The sequence below is a fragment of the Haliotis rubra genome, unplaced genomic scaffold (genome assembly GCF_003918875.1).
Source record: "Haliotis rubra isolate DU_JTF1 unplaced genomic scaffold, ASM391887v1 Scf680, whole genome shotgun sequence".
In the NCBI taxonomy this organism is placed as follows: Eukaryota; Metazoa; Mollusca; class Gastropoda; order Lepetellida; family Haliotidae; genus Haliotis; species Haliotis rubra.
The window spans coordinates 410,475-438,262 of NW_025767391.1; positions in this window are offsets into that span (position 1 = coordinate 410,475).

Sequence of the window (27,788 nt, forward strand, 5' to 3'; positions counted from 1 at the left end):
TGTTGTGGCAATGTCCGAGCGTCCCACACTCGTTCTAGTAAACTCCCATGTCAAGTTATCCCTACGGGCTAGCACTCAACGGAAGGTGTCGCCAACTACATCTTCTACATATATATAATATATTCTTATTTGAAAAGCTAATTGTACATATACTGGCATGCACCCTTTGCCTTTAGCAGAGCACAATAATAATATACGAAACACTGATTGAATGATGTTAAATGTTATTTAATGATGTGTCATGATAGTTCTAGAAACATATTTGTCACTTTATAAAGCTAAAATGGTGTTTTAAGAGAAAATAAACCATTAACGCCAGAACAGAACCAGTCTCGAAGAAACAGATCCACGAAATGAAGTGATAACACCAGGATTTCGCTGAAGAAACGGCGTGTGCTGAACTGGCTTTGCTCATTGGCAAAATATTTTAACAAAGCTATGTTTAACGTCCATGATAATATTGCAATAAATTACTTGAATTAAGTGAAAATGATTAAATTATGTGTCATTATACTTAAAGACACAACTTTACCTTTTACAGCTTAAACACACAATATGAGTTTTCAGCAAATGAAAATATCCTTGCCCACAGATCAAACTATTTGGCTATGGTCAAGATGCTTATATAAATATATACATTCATACATTGTACTATGTGTCAGGATACTTGTAGACACACCTTAAAGTTAATGTGTGTGGGGGCATGAATCACTGCTTGCTTGTAAGAAACCAAATCTCCAAACATATCATGCGTTAGTGGTGTATATAATTTTGTATATGTTTGGTAATGTGTGTGGTATGCGTTATGTCTGGTATAAACGCTGATTATAAAACTACTACCGGATGTAGCTTAGAATATAACACCATTCGCATGCTTAAAACACATGTGCATTTACAAAACAATCATTTTCTTTCAACAGAAACGATACTCATATACCTGCTTTTACAGCCATGTATTTTCACCGCCTTTGCCTTATCCGACTGCCTACACTGTAAAGGGTAACAAACATAGGAACCTGGAAAGCTGCTAGTGCTGCAATGAAATGTAAGAAAGTACTAATTCCAAAATAACCAGCAATCTGACCAGCGAGGTAAGGTATCACTGCCATTCCAGATAGATCCCCAGCGGAGCAAATCCCGATTACAAACGGTGAAAGAGGTATGCAGCTTCCGCACCAGTTAATCATGGCCGCAACAAGAGGACCAGAAAACAAAGCTAATGACATTGAACCAACCCACATTCCCAGCTGACCCAGAGGGGCAGCGAATATCATAACTACAGGCGATGCCAGCACTCCTATAATACAAATGAATATCAAAACAGATTGTTCTATACACAAACTCAAGCACGTTCCCATCATTCTACCAAATGTAAAAAATAACCAATAAACTGATACCATGACCGTCATACTCTGAACCGACACATGTGAAGAGCCTTCAACACCATATGTCGTTAAGTATTCCCCATAAGGCGTAAGGTATTCCTGTGAAAATACAATACGTTGTTACTAGGAGAATGAGGAATGTAATGTAGAAACAGTCTCTACCTATTACATTCTCGCCCAAATCTGTGTATTCATTGATGGTGTCTTCTTTGGAAGAATGCTTAAAATTGCTACATCGTTCGAGCATGAACAATAAACCGTATCCAAAAGCAGCCAAAAGGAATAGCAAGCTTAAAAATATATAAATAATGTGTACATTTGATTCCTTTGTGTTTGAATATGGAATGACAGAAGTGTTGATGGTAGTATATAATACTGTTGGTATTGAAAGGACCAGCGCGGCTTCTCCATCGGAGTTTTGTAAGGATACGTTTGTTGCAGTTCCATTCAAGATTGATGAGTTCAAAGAAGGTGGGTGGGACACTGCTGTTTGTAGGAAGGGCTTGGCTAGTACAGGCGCTGCCGCAGCTCCAAGCGAGGATGCCAACAGTAACAGATGAGTGAGAGAAGACATTCCCGGGAACGTACGGTTGCACTGATGAAGAATGCCTGAAGTATTAGAAATTAGAAATGCTACATTAAAAGATGTGAATTACTGATGTGGTGTATCTAAGGAAATGAGAAAACTGTTTTAATATATGTTTTACACCGTGTCACCTGAAAAAAAGTCAAAGATACAAACTACGTGACTGATATCAGCTGAATCATGATACTCACAATTAAAAAGACATGATAGTATTGCTCCATCCACTGCCATGGCAAGGAAGGCTACATATATGTAAGGTGTAACACCTAGGAATGGTGTGCCTGCAGATCCGAGCAGAGAGCAGGCTACAAGAATGATGTTTGGATCTAGGAACTCAGCGATGTACACAAACAGCAGGTTTCCAACATTCAGAGCAAATCCCATGATAAGAAATAGATTTGATATCTCGACCAGACTTGCGTTGTACATGTGCTGGAGGTCTGGCAACGTAGGTCCAATCACACTAACCACAGCTCCCTGTAACGAGTAGAGCCAATTATCAAATAGTGAGTGAGTGAGTGAGAGTCTGTTACACCATTACAACTCAGCTTTACAAGGAGAAGAACAAAATGGTGAAAATGTTCCACATTCCACACCTTGGTGTAACTCATGGGTGTAGGGAGTTCTATGATGATAGTTTAAGGAACTTAATGACCGCAAATCTGGGGATTCGAACATCTCGCTCAACGAAGGAAGACACCCTTGCTGTTATGTCTGTAGTTCTCGCTCATTTCGTTTAATTGTACATCATCAAATCACAAGTTCTGCTCCAGTTGAGCTTTAACATTAATTTAGGTTGACAATAACAACTTTAGTGAAGATCTACAATATACAGTTTCAGAATCAACTCACTGCTACAGAGAAGGAATAGCACCAAATTGTCACTTGTGCGATGTTCCTTTTGTGTACCATGTTGGTTCGGAGAGAAGCAAGTTTTCAGACCTGTGACATATAAAACATCATATACCAATAGATTACTCTATGTTTTAAGATAGCTAACAGACAAAATGATATTAGGATGTTAAAATATGGTTATCTCCCTTTAAAATGACCCCAGACCCGCTATCACACAATCGAACCTTGAATCGAACCTCGGCCTAGTTGATAAGCGACCCCTTTTACCACTCACATACCCACGGCCAACTTGAAGTAGATAACCTATTGAATATGCTTTTAAAGTTCACCCAGAACTTAATGTACCACAATCTTTCCACCAGTACTGTCCCAGCTCTATTGACATAACAAGCAAAGTAAGCACGAATATTCCGAGAGCCTTCGTGGTTTCTGGTGATTTTAACAACATACTACATGTACTGTTTTTTATGTGCTAAATGCACAACCACCTCTTCTTGCTCAGTCTTTTGATGATGTGATTGTTAAAAAGAAATGAGTTGTCTCTTACCAACTGTTTAGTGGCAAGGTCATGTAGCGACTATTTCAAGCAAAACATCTTCGGAAATTGGGAGCAGGAGAATTGCCTTCAGTGTTAGCAGTGGTTTTCCATTTACTTCAGAGCTCCATCTGTTAACTACGTCATGAGCCTGACCCAGGTCACGCCGACACTATGTACAATTACTGTCCAGCATGGTTTCACACCGCATTTGGGCTAATGAAGACAGCAGCGCCTCAGTGGCAATTCCACGACTGCGGAGTGTATCTGACCCGACATTGTGGGAGCACCGAATCAGGCAGGTCTCCGAACAAGACGGCACTGTCGACTACGAGGCAGAGAGCAGACAGCAGACTGGAGTATCAGGATGTACAGAATTCGACATGAACTTTTTGCCGTCAGTTGTCGGAAGATATTGCGATGTCAGTGCAATGGTGTGAGTTGATGTCTACCCAACGGGTAGAATACACTCATATTGTACTGTATGTGGCTGTAGGGATTCTCTTCATGAACCATATTAATGTCATTTTTCACTTCAGCACTGAATATATTAAGGTCATACTCCAACACAACTGCGGAAAATGCTGACACCATATTTTAACGCAGCATTGCTATATGGCCTACTCAACACGTAACAGCAGCATTCGTACGGATCATAAATACAGGTGCTCCTTTGTGTCCGACAGTACCTATTACTGCGCTGCAGCAGTTGGAACAGGCACTGTGAACCATACATTTGCACCAAGTCATAACGGACGTAGCAGTTCTAATAACGACAAGGTTCTAATATGAAACAGCTTGCTGCGTAATATGTAAACAGAGTGATTGGAATTATGCTGATGTACGGTTTTTGTTTCATGCTCGTGATCAAAAGTTTATTTATTATCAATTTACAACATTCTGAATTTTTATATATCTCTTCAATTATTTTTTTCAAGAAATAATTTTTTTGTCGTAGTAAAGTCTTGCAGTTATCAGCTCAATTCATGAAATATAATAGGCACTGTGTTGTGATCTAATCTAGAATCGAAATGAAACTGAAGTTGGAAAATATATTGATAATTAAGATTTAATTCATTCCTAAATCCCCCAAGGATTAGACGTGTCTTTACCCTGGCTCCGTATTAAGGAGACAGAGCAAGGGAAGTTTGGCTCAGAATCAGTAAACTGTGTTTGAGTGAGTGGGCTTGCAATCCAAACCAGCACCGGTGATGACTAGTACAGCTGACACACATGGAGAAACACACAGATATATACTCATACGCAAACACAGACGCACACACACACGCACACGCACAACGTTAGACACATTTTTAAAATCGTTACTACTTAAGAGACCTTTAGAAGTTTCACAAACTGGTTTGACAAACAAATTCTTATAGCTTTTATGGTGCCGTCTACGGCTGTGAATGAAACCGTACATAATAACGACAGGAGCAACTGATCTTTCTTCTGGTCAGGTCAGAGCAGAGATTGGCCACTCAAGTCCAGAGCCATCGATTATAACGTCCTTTCGTAAGAGCCTTTATGGCAGTACAGTTTAGATCAAAGCGAGTAAATGAGGATATACTCGGAAAGTTGACCTTTTGGAAACTTGCATTTATCTTTTGGTCATACAGTCTCATAGAGAGTGTTTTGTCACACAGACTCTGTTTCATGCACTGATCTAAGTATGCATGAAACATATGAGGAGGTCTCGCTGGCCTTATTTAGTTCCTGTTCTGGTATATCAGCGAAAGGGAATTGTTCATTTAATCATCGATATGCCTGAACCAAAACTAAAAGTTCTTGGCCAAATTACCATCCTTTGACTCTCTCCATATTCATGTAAGGTACTTGCCACAAACGAAATGTAGATTCTTTAAAGGATTTGCATGATCTTGTTTTACAATCTCAGAAACAGTGCGCGCTTACTTCCCCTCCAAATATTTGATTGTTCAACACTGTAACACCAGTATCCCACATGACAAGCTTAAGGGGTAAGGTGAAATGGGGTTTCGCTAATATGACGACGTGCATGGGTGTGTATGTGTGGCTGCTTGTACTAGTCCAGACTTAAGCTGGTTTTATAGTGCTAGCCCACTGAGATGCCATGCCGCAGTGAAGCATGAATACCCAACTCAGACACATTATACCGACTCCGGGGCGACCAGTCCTTGATGTACCCATTAATGCCGAGCGTCAGGCAGGGATCAACAAGTACCACGACAAGTTGTATGACGCGGCCGGGGATCGAACCCTTTAACCACTTCACGGAGGCAGTCCGGTCCTCAGTTTGAAGAAAAATGATAAATTTTGAGTGGGTAAGTGTGTGTTTAACGTAGCAGTAACCACTAAATAACATGGGGGTGGGGAGAGGGGGGGTATAGAACCCACAACGATGGGTGTATAGCGTTCAAATATGGATGGGACAATTAGGGTGGCTTGCGTGGGTAGGGCACCAAGAACGGTGGGTCAGTTGGCTGGGCCCCCTGTGATCCCGCTTAATAGAACAAACTCACCTGTGCTGCTCTGAGGCTGTTGCTGTATCTGTGAACTCTAAGTTAACTCTGAACATACTTTATATCACTGAGCTGTATGTTTTAGACATGTGATCACTAATAGCCACATGGTACAAAAACTAGGGTTTGTAATGAGCTGTGTGTGGCCGAGTGTTATGCAATATGGTTCATATTATTAAATGAAGGAAGTAAAGGAATATCGACCGTTGCTAACCGACAGAGTAATTGAAATTTTACTTGGGGAAAAAGCCCTACCTCTTTGTATGTAAATACGAGGGCTTTTTATACACGGTTTCAAATACTACAATTTCCGCGTATTGCGTATTCTATTCAGGAAGCACGTACTGTTACAAATATTGAGCTACACTATCTAAGCAAATGACAACTTAAATACTGGTTAACACCTGTGTCAACATAACAACTAGGGGTGACTATTGAGGTCTAAGGAACTAATGCGATATCAACAGACTATTGCATGCTACTATTGCGATGTCGATAGTCTATTGCAAGCTACTATTGCGATAACTATTGCGATAGTTCAGACAAAAATTTAAGATAAATTGCGATTTTCTACCAACTTCTTTTACATTAAACTACTTAAAAAATAAATTGTGTTCAGTTGTTTATTCCTTATAACTTTCAGGTCAGTATTGGTCAAGTTGTTATGATGACTTCTTCATGAACATGACTTAGTATTAAAACATTCCACAACAAGCCACCACATTCACACAGGATTTAATATTATTTATTACCAAACTGTGGTTTGCAGACTCTTTGGTCCCCACAACTTTGTATGTAAAATAACATACAAAATAAAGAATAAATACTGGCTCTGTGGCTCTGTCACATTTTTGACAAATGGTCACCTTTCTGTTTCAATAGTAAACACTTACTGTGTGTAAAGGTTGAAAATTAAAGAGTTCACAGGTAGATATGTTTTAATTTTAACAACATGGAGATGAAAAAATATATCCAATGCACTGAACAGTCAACAGACTCAACAGATTTAAAGAAGACAATAATCTTTTGTGTCTATGAAAGTATCAAGAAATCTCACAAATACACCTGTCAGCAGATAACTTGCTGACTCATGTTGAAAGATAGGTTAACCTAATTGGCAAATGGCAATATTTCACATTAACTCTGATTTTACTCAAATAGTGTGATGCAGGCAGATAATAGTTCATTTTTTATCTTGGTTTCCAACTTTCGAATTCTTCTTTAGAAACAAGAGTCTGTCCACGTGTGCATATTTAAGAGTCTGCTAGTCCATCCACCAGTTGTGAGTGAAACATTCTCAGCGAAATGTTATTCCTGACCTCTGTTTTGACAGTCTCATGCAACATGGGCAAGGCAGAATTTGTGAAATACTGTCGCGAGGGGATTGTGTAACGTGGTTCCAAAACTCTCAACATGTTCCTAAACTCATAATTTTGGACTACACGGAATGGCCGCAAATCTTGCACAATAAATTCAAGAATGGCTGCCGAAATGTCTCTTGTTCGTCTTGACGACGAAATAGAGTAGTGTTGTCATTTAGCACTGTCAGGGTTGTTTGTCTCTTAAGTTGGGGCCAGCGCATCAAGAGACAAGACCGTGCCTCCGACGCACATGATCAGTTAAATTGGTTGTATTTCCACAATACTTCAATATCAGCTTACACTTCCGACATGCAACTCGCTTCTTGTCCACTTTATATGTTTTTTACAAACCGAAAGTGTTCCGATACAGATGACTTAGCTGACGTATTGTTTACGATTTCAAAATTCGCAAAATCCCCGCTGTCTGCTTAAGCTGCCATTTTGTGTAAGGGGGATAACTCTACATCACCCTTATATCACTGCAAAATGCTGTCGCTTACAGCAAATAGAGGTTAATCCCAATCGGGGGTAGGACTGTAGGACAGAACTTGTTTTCAAGTTACCGTTATTTATAAAACAAATTAAAGCGATAGTATCGATAGTTAATGCAACTATCGATGCATTGGATCGTCATTTCATACACCTATCGATAAAGTGCTATCGGGGGTCTCACAATCGCGATCAATCGACAGTTCGATGCATCGTTACACCCTTAATAAAAACTGTGGTTGTTATTCATATACGTTATAACGAATTTTATTGTCAAGTCTTCAGATGAAAAACTTCTGGATATTTCCGGGTTCCAATTTCAACATCTAAACCAATCTAAACTGCACAAACCAAACACACGAAGCAATACAGATAATAAGGTCAAGGTTGTCCAGTTCGTGTTTATCTTCAGCTATAACAAAGTGCGGTTAATTTGATGGGTGATGCTTTAGGGCTATTTATACTTACATCTTTCAGAAAACAATATGTTTTCAAATATTAGTCAACAATGAATCGTTGACGTGAACAGTTCCATTTTCCTCGTATATTCATCTACCTTTGCTTACTGGCAATATGTGGCGCGTTTCTATATTGTATTGTCTTGCATAGTAATATGATTACATAAGTTACATGTCAGTTGAGTTTTAAATCCATATCTGTTATATTTTAGTTCTTTAACTGCCCTTTGGCAACAGGTTCTATACTCGAACTATATTTACTTTCAACGTATGGCTTGTTTTAGTCAAGGTATGACTGAAATATTGCCGAAGTGACAATAAATCATGACTCACCCCCTCATTAATCTCTGCTGAAGGTTGACATTTTAAAATTCTGTTCTCACAAGTAAGATGGTCAATAAAAGCTATCACTTTTACGTATTATCAAGTATTAGAGAAATACTACATGACCCATTACAACATCTCCAGATCCCTTTATCAGAGGTACGGAATAGTATATTTCTAGTAAGAGTGGCTACTACTGGCTTCTACTGGCTACCACTGGACATATATTTATGAACCTTGGAATTGCTGGCTGGCTATTCAGCATAATACACCTCAACAGCAATATTCAGTATACACGAACGGCATGGATATATTGTCCGTTCAAAACTTGACTAATATGTATAAGCCGATATTAAAAACATAAATAATGTTGACAGTCGGGTGTGTCCACATTTACTCACACCCATCTAGAAATATACCAGTAATGTGGCTAAGAAACTTTAGTTGAGGTTCAGGAATATCGATGATCAAATGGACAATTTTCCTTACCTGGACAGGAGTTTAAGGAACCAGTGAGGTTCACTCTTCTGTTTCATGCATACTTAGATACGTGCATATATATTCTGAGTGACAAAACAATCTGTATGAGACTGTATAACACGAATGATGAATGCAAGTTTCCATAGGTCAACTTTCCGGGTATAACCACATTTACTCGCTTTCATCTTAAAATATACTGACATGGAAGCTCTTATAAAAGGACGTTATAATCGATAGTTCCGAGGATGCGTGGTCTATCTCAGCTCTGACCTGACCAGAAGAATGATCAGTTACTACTGTCATAATGATGTACCTTCGATTTCATTCACAGTTTTCAAAGCCCCAGTAAAGCTTTCAAAACGTTTTATGGCGGACAAGTAGAAGCCATTAAAACCTTAAGAATTCGTTTGTCAAACCAGTTTGTGAAACTTTTAAAGGTCTCTTAAGTATTGTGTTACGAGAGTGTGGTTTTTGTAATTTGTAATAACATAGGTTAGGTGATAATAATTATGAGTCACAATGTTTAAAGTTTTGAGTGTTGGTTGTGGGTCACATTTCGAGTCATATATGTTCAATGGCAACGGTATCTTAGCGGCACGCCTTTATGATAGCGCTCCAGAGTTACCTCCCTTGACCGGATGTTTTTGTGTTGTCATCGTCATGTCGTTTGTTCAACACATTTCGAGAAAGATCTAAGTGGTTAATGATACAGCCATGCTTTGCTGGAAAGTTCGAGAATCTGTGTCAGTATATATAACGGCTGGCTGTTGTGTGGTGTGACACGCAAGAACTGACACACGGACTAACACACGGAATTACACGGGACTTGCGATATCACTGGAGTTGCCCATCGTTGTTTGCCTTCGTCCTTCGTCACATCGCCGTTGTCTGACTGCTCTCATTTGTAAACAAGCTCCATTTAGAATATCTCACTGTGGTTACCACGACTCTGGTGAGTTAATATTTTGTATGTGACCCATTACTTTAGATTGTGACTCAATTGCATTGTACTAGAAATCTGTATTGTGATTCATTGTAGCTTGCTCATTGTTTGCTCAATATATTATTGAATATTTTAGTCTTGTCTGTGATATATTTTGCTGGTCCAAAGGGGATTCTTAAACCTTTTGTCACGGCAATTTATTAACCGTAACAATTGGATTAGTAACGATTTTTATAATGTTTCTAACGTTGTGCGTGCTTGTATGTGTGCGTCTGTGTTTGCGTATGAGTATATATCTGTGTGTTTATCTTAAGTATTAAGGTCTCTTAAGCATTTCATTACTAACGATTTTAAAAATGTGTCAAATGTGTAAATGTCAGCTCTGACACCGGAAGTATAATCAATTACTTCTGTCATTATTACGTATCTTTGTTTTCATTCATTATTGCTCTGGTTCATGGAGTGTCGACGTGACCAATATCTCATGAATTCATACGTGGACGCTAGTGATCAATTACTCACCAATATTCCCTTCATTGTAAGACCGGTCCCTTCACCAATACTTATTACAAGCTTAAGGGAGATTGATCGGGGAGGCGTGAAAACGAATACAGCATCGCACATGATGTCGGCCTTGTCATAGCTAGTAACTTCCTCTGAATGTCAATCATATTTCTGGAATGACTTTAACCGGGCCTTTGATGTGAAATTTGTATCTTTCAGTGGCATTTGAAGAATCCACTATATTTGCTTTAAAGTACTTACGCAAATGGGAAATGTAGACCCGCTAAGCTGGAGTTGAGTACTGATTGCGCGACATCAGAAAGGAGAAGGAGAAAAATCACGACTGATAAATTGAAAATTCATTCTACTGTCCACTGGCTGTGTACTGAGGCTGCCATCTTTTTGAAGTTGAGCAGCGCCAGTTAAGACAGGGACTATTTATCATTTCGTACTGGGATTGTTAAAAGAAATCCCGTCATGTGATTGACAGGCGAATCAAATCATTTATTTATTTATTTCGCATTTGACTTTTACAGCTTGCATTTGTCGGGGAACAGTTTGGATTGTTGACTTGATCGTATCAATTAAACATGACAGTACAGTATATGTGAGATCAGGTCACTGTCCCTGAACCGCATTCATTTCCCTGCTGCCTAGCCCTCCCTGCAATGCTAAATGAAACACATGTCTTGACTTGATAAGGATTCGGAATCTCCCATATCACTCGGGCTCCTTTTACTTACATAAGGCATTGTTTGTTTCTATCAAAATTATATATATACACACACACATATATATCATTTTGATAGAAACAAACAATGCTTTATGCAAGTAAAAGGATATATATTTTTTCTGAGACTCAGCGTTAGTAGTCAATACTATATTCTCTCCAATGCAATTCGCAATTAAAAACGATTTGTGCTAAAAAGCTTACTCAGTGATTGTTGTTTTAAACATTACGTCGTGAGAATTAATAGATTATACCAAAATGTGTTGTGTCGCCTCCTGAATTGCACTGAAAACCTCGAAATATATCATGCATACTAGTTATCTAGTTTATTCCGAGATACTCGCTTGCTGTTTTGTTTCTTGTGTAAATTTAGATATTAAGGCAAGAGGTTTGTTTTTATTACATCATGACACAAGGGAGACACATGGTCAAACATATGTAAACCGCCTGTTTTCTATTCTAGAAAACTGTTATGACGGATTTCACATCCAGCAAGGGATAACTTGTTATTCAGATGAGGAGAATATACCGTCATCAACACAACCGTCATGGAGTGTTGCAAACCGTGAGACGATAACTATGTACAGACACAGAACCCTGGCGAGGATATGTGATATTATGTAATCTACGTTCCCCGAGGGACAATTTATCTTTCACTAACCTCAACCTAATTATATTGATAAATCAAAAGGAGTCACAGTATTCCCAAAATGCAATATTGATGCCAATAAAATCAATCATAGCAACCATAATTTCCAACGAATAGCATAAATGCTGCCTTCATGAAGTATAATTGAAGGATATTTATAACACCAGTCTCGCTTAAAAAACATGATGAACAGGATTCAGATAAATGTCATCAAACATATCCAAATAAAAAAATGGAAGTCACATTTCATAATGTTTCCATTATGTCATCTAATATAATCTCAATGTAAAAATGTGAATGTTTTAATCGTAGAAAAAGCACTGAAGTTCATGTATTCATTATTTTTATGTGCTGGCAACGGTAACTCTCACATATTGATGAATCGATAATCCACACTTCCAAACGTTCCTGATGGTTAGCGTTGTGACAAAACCATCTGTTCATCACACTGAAGACATCGATTAGATGGTGTATATTGCTGAATGTAATACGAAATGTCGAACATGTAATACATCGCTCGGATACAAGTTGTTACAAGCGAGCTGTTTCCAGATGCATGTTTCACTCACATGCTTACGACATACCCGGAATCGTACCAGTGTGATCTTAGCAGAGATACTTTTTCAGTTCATTAAGTTCAGTTCAAGTTTAGACCATCTTACCCACAGTGCAGTTTGAAAGGTTCTATTTCTTTACAAAAAGCATGAAGTGAGCATAGGTTAAATCGTCAAATGTAACCGACGCAAGAGAAAAAGACACAACTGAGAAAAAGAGCCTATATCATTCTGCAATACTTTATCTCATTCTACTGAGAGAGAGTGAGTGAGTGTTCTTTCACGCCATTTTAGCAGCATTCCCACAGCATCTCGGTTACCAAACACAGGCTTCAAACATTGTCACCAAGCGGAGAATGGAACTTCAAGCTTTGGTATTTTTACTGCAAATGGTTTAACCACTAGGCTATTCCACCGACCCTGTGATTTACTGAGATGTTTCATTGTGATCTGTGTTACGCAGTGTGATTGTATTCGTAAAGGAGGCAATGCAGAATATAACCTTTAAACACTTGACTTACTAGATTTTGGACATGTATATTCTAAGGAAGAAGAGTGTATTATAATGGCTGTGATTGAAACATTAGGTTACCATCAGCGTCCCTGCATACACTCGAGTGGGATATGTACCGTGCGTGTCAGACACAAGCACGCTTGGTTACATCACGCACCTGCTCTCTTCTCGGTTAGACGAGTGACAGTATTCACTTAGTCGTTATTTGCCGGGGCATAGAGCTAACTGTGATCAATATGTGACTAGGAATGTACACTCTTACAGTGAGAAAAAGTAAAAAGTTCTTCCTGTAATGCAACATCAAACGCGAAACATTTGGAAATTGTGAGAATATGATTAAATACGTATGAACATTACCCACACTTTTCTTGATGCGAGTACATATACGCACGCACCCATGCATATACCTTGTATCTGAGTACATATACGCACACGCGCATGCATATACCTTGTATCTGAATACATATAAGCACACGCGCATGCATATACCTTGTATCTGAATACATATACGCACACACGCATGCATGTACCTTGTATCTGAGTACATATACGCACACGCGCATGCATGTACCTTGTATCTGAGTACATATACGCACACGCGCATGCATGTACCTTGTATCTGAGTACATATACGCACACGCGCATGCATATTCCTTGTATCTGAGTACATATACGCACACGCGTATGCATATACCTTGTACCTGAGTACATATACGCACACGCGTATGCATATACCTTGTATCTGAGTACATATACGCACACGCGTATGCATATACCTTGTACCTGAGTACATATACGCACACGCGTATGCATATACCTTGTATCTGAGTACATATACGCACACGCGTATGCATATACCTTGTATCTGAATACATATACGCACACGCATATGCATATACCTTGTATATGAGTACATATACGCACACGCATATGCATATACCTTGTATCTGAGTACATATACGCACACGCGCATGCATATACCTTGTATCTGAGTACATATACGCACGCACTCATGCATATACCTTGTATCTGAGTACATATACGCACGCACGTGTATGTATGCATTATACATGCTTATGTCTACTTCAAATGTTGACAGTGGTAAATACATGTCTATCGCACATGTCTTTCTACCATCCTCCGAGATACACTACCGTAATGATATTTTGTTTACATCTCGCTGATGCTGGGTGTTGTCACAGATGCAGGTGTCATGGACAAATGGTACATGCTTGAGTCAGTCGTCGCACACTTGTGTGACACGGGACGCGCAACACACCCGTTTCACACCCGTGTTACACGCGTTTTTACCGAGTGTAAGGGGAATGAACTTTTAGGCTGTATTGTACATCCATGCTGGATAAATACCAGTTATGAAGATGCATCTCTTGAACATTCACATGGCCACAGATACTCATGAAGATGAACGCTTACAACCTTGCATACATACATATTTGCCAAAGACAACTGTATATCGGGACTCCAGATATATTAACCTCGCATCCGGCTACAATTGTACATGGAGACTCCATAAATATTAACCTGGCAGTCTGATACAGATGTGTTTCGAGTCTCGACATATATAACCGTTGCACTTTGCTATAGAACTTCCAGCCTGTAAACACACAACTATTTTCGCCTCTTTGTCAATGATTAACTTACCATTCGATTGGCTATCATAAATCAGTTACCACCCCTTAAACATGTTTTAGAAAATATGTGAACCAACCTCCCCTTACTCTGATGTTTATAACACGCCGTTTTCTGTTATAATCCAATTATTAAATGAAATGGTATGCGTCTTGTTTCAAACAAAAGATTCGTCACTGTACGCTCTTGGTACAGTACGGAAGTCTCAGATGTATATAAGTACCAAGAACTAGCTAGGAAGCCAATTAAATTCCTGTTTCAAATCGGATCAAATTATGCTTGTGGCTTCAACTGCTATTACAAGAGAGCGTGATTACCTGAGTCGCCCCCAGCAGTCGTACAAATATATCACAGCATTCAAGTTAGGCTTTGTCACTGCAAACTTGACGACAGGGAGAACGCGCAATTTCGTTAGCCCTTTTTAAGCTGAAAATATTACATTTCCAAGCAGGGTAAAACGCGAGAGACCGACGTAGTCTTACACATTTTTCTGATAATATTATTTTATTCCTTTTAGCTGAAGGCTTTTTGAAGATAAACTGGCATTTTTAACTGAATGTTGTTTCTACAAGAGGGATTACTAATGTGTTTATGCGATTTATATATGATTTAGGGGCTTGGATTCCGGGGGCTAAATTTCTTTATGAAACACGTCTGGCGTAGCCATGCAATACTGGTTAAAAGATAGAAATAAGCCAACGCTCTCAAATGATCTGCGCCTTCATGTAGATACGATATAGTCGTCTATGTGTCTTGCTTATACCAGAGTTTCATCTGTTTAACCTGGCCCTCACCATTTCGTCCCTCAATCCCTTAGTTATAAAGAAGCAGGTGCTTTATAAGTATCTGCCATCACATGTGTCTACATGTTCCAGCAACAAGAAACCATATGCATGGTTCAGCAAATAGAAATAAGTCGTACAGAATGCACATTTAACTAAAGACACATGATACTCCATCAAGTCGATCAAGCTCAAAACAAAATATGATTAGAGAGAAATTAATTGCTTGCCAATGTCAATATTCAGCGTTCTTTACACTTCACGTTGTGTATTTAATATCAATATAATTATATAATTCACTATTCCTCTGACAATATTTAACCAACAATATATTGTGCAGATTTCTCCGATACAGTGGTGAAATAGGAACATTTGTTCAAGTTAAACAAAGTTAAACAAGTTAAATACCTCATTCACAAGTTAAGAAACATTGCTTTTTCATGAAAACACCAAGATTCCTGAATTTCGGTACAGTGCTGTAAGCTCACATACAGACTTTCTTACATTTGACATAAACAGTGAATGCATAGAGTGAGTGAAACAACTTCCTGTCGGCAGCCGTGTTATTTATGTACAAAACATAGTCACCAACAATTGATGAAATGATACATTACATATTTTTAACATTCGTGTTGTGTACGCCAAGTGTGACAGGATAGGGATGGAGTTTGAGGTGGGGAGTGTCACGCCTATACACCACTTCAAACACAATCGTTCGTAATCACTAGACAATCACTAGACAAACAGTATGACATGTCTTTGAGCTCTTATTTGTGTAAAATATCATTGGAGAAACATTCCTATATACCACTGGGCTCTCGCCCATGTTAAATAACACTGGGCAAAACTCCTACAATCAATCCAGGAAGTGGAATAATTAGATAGTATAGAGGAACAATTAAACCATGAAGGGAAAAGAGACAAACAGATGGATGAGCCGCTGGATACAGAACTAACATCAGACCAGGTTGAGGAACAAGTCGACTAGACAGAGGAATATTGAACACGAATTAAACCCGGCAGAGGGACAATCACACCACAAAGAGGAACAATCGGACCAGGTAGAGGATCTGGTAGAGAGATCTACACCTGGTAGAGGAACAATCGGACCAGGTAGATGATCTGGTAGAGAGATCTACACCTGGTAGAGGAACAATCGGACCAGGTAGATGATCTGTAGAGAGATCTACACCTGGTAGAGGAACAATCGGACCAGGTAGAGGATCTGGTAGAGAGATCTACACCTGGTAGAGGAACAATCGGACCAGGTAGAGGATCGGACCAGGTAGAGATCTGTAGAGAGATCTACACCTGGTAGAGGAACAATCGGACCAGGTAGATGATCTGGTAGAGAGATCTACACCTGGTAGAGGAACAATCGGACCAGGTACAGGATCTGGTAGAGAGATCTACACCTGGTAGAGGAACAATCGGACCAGGTAGATGATCTGTAGAGAGATCTACACCTGGTAGAGGAACAATCGGACCAGGTAGATGATCTGTAGAGAGATCTACACCTGGTAGAGGAACAGTCATGAGGCCACATTGAAGAACTGTCAACCAGATACAGGAATGATCATGCTACTTTGAACAAGATTACCGAAACAAGATTCTTTCAGGTAGAAATGACTACTGCCTCTGCTACGCCTTTGGCTACATAGATTCCGTTTATGTATATAAAAATATGCATATGCACTTGATATAAATATTGGCTTGCCTGTCTGTCTATGCGTCTCTCCGTCTGTCTGTCATATTTGTGACTTTTTTGTGAACAGTATCAACAGCCTTTTCTCAATATATCAATTGTTATTATGACAGCAGATTGCCAGACTATCATGTCAGACTATGCAGAAGCAGCATAAAAGTCGATTGTAAGACTAAAGGCGGTGAGTACAGATCAGTACGAGCAAGATGTCCCGGGTCCTTCCCCTAGCTGTATCTGGAAGCGTTGTGGTCTGGACGACTAGTGGGGGTTCCACATAGCAGACTAGACAGAACGAATGTGTTAATACCGTGACTTTGTGGGAATGGAAACTTTCAGGTGAATGAAATCCGTGAAATAATTTATATTGATCGCGTTGGAGTGCGGTAATGTCCGCTTCATCGTGTCCGGATCACAGGGATTACACATATGTGTCTCGTTAATGATGTCGCGGTGGCACTGGTGTATATTTGGAAGAGAATGAATAGATCTAGTCTATCATACAGATCCTGAAAGTCTAAAATATTTGGCAAGGCTAGAAAAGAGTCTCAGGGTTCCTTTTTATTACATTAGATTTGTTATGACGTGTAAATTATGCCTCCCCTAACACGTGACATGAGAATTATGCCCCCCCACTCCCAATCGCTGACATGAATTTAATACCTACCAAAATGTCTGACGCCAGGATGATGTCTACCACAATGTATTACACGAAGACAATACCTGTCATATTCATTACGCAAGTGTGATGGAGACGTCTCCCGAAACAAAGGCCACAGCTGGCAGCAACAGAAGGTGTGTGTGAAGAGAGAGGTGCCGGTCTGCTTCAGCACGATGAGTGTGTCATACTAGGAAAGGATAGCTTGTGGTTGTGCTGGAGACGCCTCCTCGACGTCGATATTGAACTGTGTGTCAGCTTTGAACTTCACTACTGTATACACTATTGCCTGGCTTGCCAGCGTGGTATGTTTATAGAGATATCAAGCTTGGCGGGCTAGGAATGTTTTATAAATCTTCCGTGAATTCCTGAATAAATATCCTCAAGAAAAAAAGCTGATGAATGTCAACACCCCACATGTTCACAGCTCAGTGTCACTGATCATTATTTCTGTCTTTCAGTATTTCACAGGAGGCTATCGCAGACATGACAATCATTGATTTTGAGGATCGTAGACTGAGGGCTTTTGTCCACACATTTAACTACATTTAAAAGTACAGATTACTGTTATTTTACATCGGGAATGCACATACGTATCATACCAAAATATTCAGGATTTGTAAAATAGATAAAGATTTCATCTATATCGCAACTAGATTTACAGTCATTTCAATATGAATATCATAATCGATGCTAATATAATCGTAATAGTCGCATTACGAAGATATATCTGTATTTACACGGTTATCCTATCCTGTGAACAATGCATGTCCATCATTGGTTAAGTTGGTGCTGTTTGTGAAATGTATATATTTTGTGAAAAATATGTCACTTAATGCATCGACCTAAGTCAACTGAGGTCCTTTAGTTACACACTTGTAATCGAATTTGCTGGACGTTGATCTTTCTGCATTGCCCCTGTGGTAGAAACTGAGTATCTTGTCTGGAATATCCGTTTGTCTACGTAAAGAAAACATGTTCTCCCATCGGATGTCTATCATCATGTACATCATCAAATCCAATTAAAATAAACTATCTATCTAAAATGAGAAAAACTATCATGCATGATCAATATCGTAATACTAAAATATATCATTAATTTGCTACAATGCAATTAAACGAGATATGTGCTTTGTATACTGGGCGAATGTCTCTTATACTGAATAAACACATCTCAATAATTCGATGGTGATTATTACGTCTACAGTAGTATTCCCATAACTCCATTGTGCCCAGTAACGTTTGGATAACCATTGTAAATGTTTGACCTAATCCAATTTCCACGTGAATGCTTTCTTTTCCTTCGATGGGATCAGGCGCACTTGTCCAAAATGAAATGAAATGGCATTAGAAGTTTACTGAGAAAACAACATGTGACTTGTTCATTGACAAAACATATTTGGAATTTGGAGGTAAGACGTCTAAGCATCTTTGTGTTTGTAAGAAGTATTAATATACTCACGAGAAACTGGACTGCGAGAAGAACAAAACTCCAAAAGTTGAGTGTATGTCCAATTTCCTACTCACGGATGGATTATCAATGCTTCCACTAGCTTCACATTGTCTTTCCTAAGACCCATATAATAATACTTTTTTAATCAAAAGGAAAAGTGCGTACTTTAATTCTGCAGAATATCCCAGCTCTTTCATGATCCCGTTCAAACATCAGGCGAAAGAGAACATCTAGGAAGGATTTCATCACTCGTTTACAAAGCAAGAACCTGATAAATTGACTAAACATGGCAGAGAACGCATTTGAAGTGTCTTTTCTGTGCACACCTTATTCAGGTGTTTATGCAAATAAGTTGATAGACAAACATACAGTAGAGCGATGCGGATCTTTGTCCTGTGAGGTGTAGATATGTATGTAAGCTGCGCATAGGATGGAGGAATTGCTGTTGTCCTTGGGACAAAGCGATGCTGTTATTATTTCACAGCTGGATGAGATGTTTATTTGCTTTACAACTGGGCCACTCTCGTTGCTGAAATGAAGATGACGTTACTTTGGCTTCATGGCAGTTTGGGAAATATTGGATAATGGTGTTTGTGTGATGACTACTGCTGTTTGGTTGTTGAATATTTTACGAAGGTTATTACATCGAGATATAAGGTTACTAAATTGATAGAGCTAAAACAACACCTATATGAGATATTCCGTTAATCAGCAACACGTGTGTTTGCGCGCTACAGTAAAGATAGTGTCATGCTTAACACAGAATATGTTTACATGGGTAAATGTGTGTAGTGTACACCAATAGTGTTTTGGTGAACGCAGTACTTCAGTCCTGTGTAACTGAAACTGTATTCTTGCATAGGTGACCCAAATGATCATACCGTCTTGCTATGTCTTTGCATGTCCTCTTACTGTCCGGGGCGGTGGAGTAGCCTAATGTTTAAAGCGTTGGCTCGTCACGCCCAAGACCCGGGTTCAAATCCCCACATGGGTACACTGTGTGAAGCCCATTTCTGGTGTCCCCAGCCGTGATGTTGCTGGAATATTGCTAAAAGCGGCGTAAAACCAAACTCAGTCAGTCAGTCAGTCTTACTGTCCAAAGTTTTCGTCTCATTATCTGATTTTTAAACCTTTTTCAGTTATCGTGCTAGACCATAGACCTAGACGACAATGAGTTGGACTCACTGCATAATCTGAAAGAAAACATGAGCTGTTTGTTGAAAATGCTGATTCACCTTTATTGATATTTGGCGCAAGTTTAAAACAATGCAGTCTTTCTTTTAGGGCTTCGTCCGTGCATGTACGTGGTTTTGCAGTAATTCAACTTTATCTAGTTTTTAACAGATTTAAAGGCTTCCAGCAGAACCGATTTGGGCTGAAACGTTTCTGCCGGAGATTCTTTTTGCACTGATCTGGAAAGCATTAATTTCACAGAGGTAGTGTTGAGAAAGTTCAATTTTGATTAAACTAATAAGATACGCCGCATGCATTGCCGCCCAAAACATTTGATTTTTGTGAGCCCACTGCTGCTCAACTTATTATCCAGTCAAAAACAATAATAGTTCTGTGCGTGATACGTTTTGTAATCACCTTATTTCCCGTCTTTTATTTGTGCTGAGTTGGTCGAATTGGGCATGCAGGAATGATTGGACTCTACAGAAAACAATACAATGAAAATGACTCTGTTAGTCTTCATTGTCGTGTCGTACTGAGGCAAAGGGAAAAGAGCACATACATCAGACACCAAAGGAAGAGAACTGTTTACACAAGTTCTTAATGAAAACATTAGAGTGAATATTGACGTGTAAGCCAACAGGGCGATGTGGGCGAAACAGGGAAATCCTCTAACACCTTAACCTGTATGCAGGGTTCGACATCCAAATTCCCTGGATCCGTTCGAAATACTTTAGAAACCAAATACCACACTCAATGATCATAAAAGATGTCACAATTAACGGTGGAAATACGGTCGGTAAGCAACAGAAACCTATCGAGATATTAATAGTTATATGCTTATGGGAATGAAGTCAATAACTTCGTCGAATAGTGTAGTTCACATTTTCTATTTTTTAATGTGAACAAAACAAAAGAAATGGCCATCGATTTCAGAAGAAATAAGCCAGCTAACTCACTAGTAAGATATGTAGCGAGGATATTGAAGTAGTTGAGGAATATCAATATCTCGGTACTATTTCAGACTCTATGTTATCATGGAACTCTAACACTAGTATTATATACAAAAAGTGCAAGCAGCGATTACATTTCTTATGGAAATTAAAACATTTCAAGTTAGATCAAACCATTATGATGCTCCTTTATAGAAGTTTTATTCAAATTGTTCTGACTTTCAACTTTCTCTGCTGGTATGGGAACCTGTCTATTCAAAACAAAAACAAAATTTTCAAAATTCGCAATACTTCCTCAAAAATAATTATCTTATCTTAGCTGAAAACAAAGTGATGTAAATATTACATACATTTGGAGATCTCCAATAGTTCAAAACTTCCTCCAATAAAACAATAATTTATTGTATTCCTCCAATAGTTGAGACTCCAAAGTGATAATAATTTACTATCCATTATTATCGCTCGATTTCATGACCCTTACATAACTTATGTAAGCAGATTCAAGGTCAGTTGATGGTTAAGGTTACACAAATTTATGCAAGAACAACTTTATGTCTAAATGTTAAATTTTGTGTTTGAAAAGGAACGTTGTGAAATGTTGCTTCATATTCAGCAAAATTAATTATCAAAAGTTTTATCGATAAAATTGCCCCTCTAAGTTTGTGTAACCTTAACGTAATTATCCTCATTTCGCAGAACAGAAAACAGACAAAGAAGCAAAGTCACAGACCTTTAACGAAAATTCAAAATTTTAGGGAAAAGGTCGTTCCGTCACCCAATTTCATTTTAAAATCGCGTGTTTGCGTTATTGGCTTGGTCTCTGCATCCGATTTTCTGGTCACATCGAAGGGTTCAGGCGGTACTGGGGTTGGCGGTAGTTGCAATGGCAGTGGCAGTTGACTTGGTGGCAATAGTGTTGCCTCGTTTCCGCTGAACAATAGAATCCACTGCAGCGGCCAATTTCTGTCGCGCGATGTCCTCTAGTAAAGAAAATGAATGAAAACATGTATGTCAAAGTGACAATGATATTAAATTTTTTGTCATTAGGAAAAGGGTAGGGCAAAGAGAAAAATTGTCTTAAACTCAAGAATTTTTAGTTACAAATTTGTTGAGGTTAAGAATGATAAATCAAATTAAGACACTATTGTACGACTATTGATAGCATTTTTAGTACGTACACACATGCATATTTAAGCTTCCCTTTAATGAAAAAATTGGAGTTTTTATTATTCGTTAGAAATGTCCTGTGATACAGAGAGTATACACGTAGGATTCGCTAATCGTAATATAATGTATTGTTCCTTGTGTCATATTTATTACTGTAATTGAATTTGTAGATGTATTGATTTACCAATCATTACCTTGTAACTTCTGATTTCAACCGAATTGTGGCCGGTCTTTTCCGCAATTAGTTGCTCGTCAATCCCCTTGTCATATAGCCGGGTTGCTGTGGTGGCTCTGAGTGAGTGGTTTGGGAACCCCGCTGTTTTACAGACAGACAGACAGACAGACAGATATTTTATTTCAGTCTCACCTCACATAAAATACATATATAAATATATTTATAAAATATAGCATATAAGTGAGCCACCCTTTAAGGGTTATGAGAGACTAATGTATTAAAACATTATAAATACTAAATAATAAATAATTATATAGGTACATACAGTGTAAAATCTATCCGTATAAAATATGTTTTCTTCTTTGCAAGATATAAAAGCAGGTTTTGGCACTGAAATATACATGGTGTTTAAAAAGTAAAACTAACTTATCATCATCACAAAGATCTAAGAAGTTGGGATAGCTAAAACAGACATTTTCATATAAACTTTCACGCAAATCATCATACATAGGGCAATACAACAGAACGTGTCTTTCATCCTCAACACTCTCACTGCACTGAAAACATACCCTCTCATTCACATTCACATTTGTATATCTGCCGGTTTCCAAATGCAGAGGAGCAGTACCTGATCTGAATTTGGAGAAGGCAGAGCGGTAAGAACGGGGCATACTCATACTCACATAACTTTCACAGTCATACACATCCTTAAACATTCGATACGTTCGTAATTTATTACCTCCCGTTCTACCGCTTGGCTTGTGTAATAAATCATACCAATCATTCACATACTTCTGCATACAAATATCTCGCACCTTCTCGCATACCCGTTTAACATTAACACCAGCTTCCACACTAAGGCCCCATTCATTTAACCTTGCTTTTACTCGGAAATTCCAATTTCTCACACATCCACTCGCACAACTCTCCGACCATATAAATACATACTTATTTATTCTAAAAGACATTTTTCTAAAACGACAGTATTGTCTAACAATACATATCCATTGTCTAACAATTGGAGGGATCCATCCCATGTCTCCATTCACTGCAACGTTAGGTGCATATTTACCCACCCCCAAGAAAAAATCTCAAAGCACGATGGTGGACAGCATTTACTGCGGATACCTCCCGATGTCCCCATATAGATGCCCCATAACTTAAAACTGACCACATCAGAGACTGACTGACTGACTGAGTTTGTTTTTTACGCCGCTTTTAGCAATATTCCAGCAACATCACGGCGGGGGACACCAGAAATGGGCTTCACACACGAACCCGGGTCATCGGCGTGACGAGCCAACGCTTTAACCATTAGGCTACCCCACCGCCCCGTTTTACAGAGACGACTTATGGTGGATCGTAACGGGTGAATACCAACAGGGGCGCCAGAGTACCACACGTTGTCGACAGGGTACCGTAGCGGTCTCAGGTAGAAGGCACTGCACTTACCATTTGGTGGTCATTTTACAAATATATATTTGAGATTTTAAGCGGTTTTGAACAGAACATGAATAAACCGTATCAATACCTGTGAAATACTAGGAGAAAATGTTTAAGTTTCGTTTAACAAATCCAAAAGTGGCAACTGCATGCCCAAACAAAGTGATCGTATTAATTTGCATACCCTATAAAAGATGAGAAGATGCATAATTACCTTAGTGACAAATACTTTTGGTATAGCCTTACAAGGCATCGTTTCGGGTTTTCGTCATTGCTTGATATCGTGACTACTTTCCTGTCGACTTTTCTGTGTGCAAGCCCTCCTGTTTGTTTTGGACACATCTTCTGTATATCTGAGTTGGTTGGGTCCTGAATCTTTGAGGAATATCAATGTAAGTTATGAGTTCGCCCCGCAGCGCAAATATCTGTGCTCGTTTCCAGCCCGGAGTGCGAAGTTCAACCCTATGAGATGCAGTAGAGTGTCCAGCAACTGCTGAGGGGTGTCTTCCCCCAATAGTCCTCTTCTCCACAACTCATCCTCCTGTGCCTCCGTGATGATGCTTGCCTGCCGACGCTCAATCCCAATACCCTGACGAGCCATGATTTTCATTTTCGCATCTTCATTTTCATACAAAGTATTCCCCCGATACTGTTCCCCTTTTTGATTTTTGACTTCCGTTATGAACAATATCAAAGTCTTGTTAAGAGCCATTTCGTTTGACGCAAGAGATACAATAACTTGATGTTGGAGTGGGACATCTAGGTTTCGTTTTGTCTTTCTATCACCCAGTTCCTGAAAATATTTACTGCCCATTTACTTTTATTCCGAGTGTTTACCGAGTGACTGGAGTCACAGAGTTGTACAATCTCACCTTCTGAAAGAGGGGTGCCAAAACGAAATTCTTCTTTAGAAACAGCATTTGGCAAACAACTAGATGTAGGTTTTGATTCCAGTGCCCCAATTCCCCACTTTTCCTCCAATAATTGACTGGCTAAAATAACTCTTTATCGGAGTTGTCATCTGAGAGGATGTGGGTGTCATGAAGTTCAGTATCTGAATCGCTACTTGAAAACAAATGGCATTGTCCGATATCAAAATTTGGGACCGTACTTTCGCCAGCGTCGTCAGAAAACAGAAGAGCTTCAAATTCTGAATTTACTACACCTCGTCTGCAAGTTCAGGCTTACTAGAAAATGTATTTTGCGTTAAAAACAGTTCGTCTCCATATCCGGACATCCTGCGCTGAACTTGGAAACACGTGCAAGAAATCCTCTGACTCGATACAGGCTTTTATACCGATATCCCTCCAATATTAGTGCACGTGCATTGTGCCGTTTCAGCGACTTGTAACAGATACCGGGAACAGTAGTGAAATAGTGATGCTAGGGCGACATCGCTAAGATGTCAGTACAGTACAACTGATATACAGACGAAATCAAAGACAATACTTCTTCTTTTTTAAATATCAAATGTCGGCATTTCAGTATATGCACATAATGACAGGTATCAGTCGCCATAGATCTATATTCATTGCTCATGTGAGGTGAGGTGAAATTGGGTTTAACGTCGTGCTTGAGAATATTTCGCTCATATGACGACGTGCATGCGTGTGTGTGGGTATGTGCGGATGCTTGTACTAGCCCAGACTTAAGCTGGTTTTATAGTGCTAGCCCGCTGAGATACCATGCCGCAGTGAAGCATGAATACCCTCAGACACATTATACTGACTCCGAGCCGACCAGTCCTTGTTGTACCCATTAATCCCGAGCGCCAGGCAGGGACCAACACGTACCATATTTTAACGTCTTTTGGTATGACGCGGTTGGGGATCGAACCCGCGACCTTCCGCTCTCCGGGCGGACGCTCTAACCACTACACCACGGGGGCGGGTTATTGCTCATGTAACTGCGTTGACTATCATAACCTCCAATATTAGTGCACGACTGCGACCTGTAAGATTTTGCTCAGAGCTCATATTAGACGGTACTTTGTTTTAAGTAGGAGAATGTCCTCAAACTCTCCATTAGTTGCGCCTACGGCCTCGAACCTGCTTCACGTGCGCAACCAATGGAGAGTTTTTGGACATTCTCCTACACTTAAAGCTTAAAGGAAACAGAAATATGAAAAGGATATGGAATTGCGTTTTATCGTAACCATATGTCTGAGTATGAGACAGTTCTGTGTTATGCAGCAGCCATCCACTCATATGATTTTTACCACTGTTTTGCCCAATGGAATCTGGTTCCACAGCTAATCGACACACATATTAACGACACGTTCTATACTCAAACAGTTGTTTGCATATCTGGGTTTTGTGTTATTGCTTTAAGCTAATGCATTTTAGAGCACAAAAAGGTTCTAAAAAATTCCCACTTTGCCCGCAGCTCGGATGTTTTAGAATGATGAGTGGAGCATTGTATAAGTTGAAGATCGTAATGCACACAACAATGTGAAAGATTTAAACATTTTGCACAAAATAAGAATGTTTTTGTACAAAAAAGGAAAGGAAAGGAATTTGTCACTTTTCTATATGTTAAAACCAAAACGTGGGCAGCTAATACACGACATTGTCAAAAAAAAATCATTCACAGAATGGTCTTCAAGTATCAATATATCATATTATTTTTCAGCCACACGGGTTTGTAGTACAAACATACATAGACATCATAACTGTACATGCACATATATCTGGACATATCATACTAGTATCGCTGCTCGAAAGTTCTTTTGCGTCTTTGTAAAACGTCAACATATCAAAAATATCAACAGTAGTCATGAAAAAATAAATCTTCAGCTGTAACTAAGTATATGAAACAGAAGGGTGTTTTAGAGGTCATGGCTCCGCTCTGTCACAAGAACGATCGCCATGCGTTTTCGTACACGATAATGGAACAGCAGTTGCTGTTCGCTTGATCTTAACGAGCTAATAGGGTGATGCTGTTGAAGTAGACAGGTGCGCTCTTCATGCGAGCGTGTGTGCAGTTCAGCGTTTGAGGACAAGGTCAATTATCTTGTATTGAATCCTTTATTTCATCTGCAGACAGTGTAGCTATGTAGAACCATAGTGACGTGGTCGTAATATCTGGTTTTACGTGCATCTCTTACTAGAGTAGTTTGCACTTTCTTTACTTTCATCTAATGCTTCTGGAGGCCATTAGGAAGTGAGTAACAACAGTATTGTTTAGTGAGGCAGCTGAACCATCACAGTGTCATGATGAACATAGTCAACAAAATCAACTGTGAAACGTCGGAAACTGTGGAATGCCTTGTTTTAACTTCAGAAATGCCGGGTCAGGATAGGGAGATCAGACACTGAACACAGATACGTGACGAAATGGAAATTCATCATGCACTCTATATATTGCACTGTTTGTTTTGGTTTCTATTTGTTTTCAAATGTAAATGTACATTTTTATCATTTTGTGCTTTCTTTGGTTTCGGCAACGCATGGCCTTCCTTGTTTCTTTTTAAAAGTGAAGAGATGACGTTTCCAGTTTCCCGCCACGAATAGAAATCCATCACGCATCCATTAGACAATATGAGTCCTTTTTTAACTGTAAATGTATTTTTTTATCATTCGGGATTCACGATTCCGGACCAGTGGACAATCTTCGGTATCTCTCTTAAAGCATCTCATCTGACTCTTTTTGTGTACGCCCTTTTCCTTCCGCTACTGTTTAATTCCAGGACATATGGTGTATGTGAAAATAGAAAATGAATCCTGTGACAAGTCTATTAGTATAGCACGCTTGATGTCTCACAG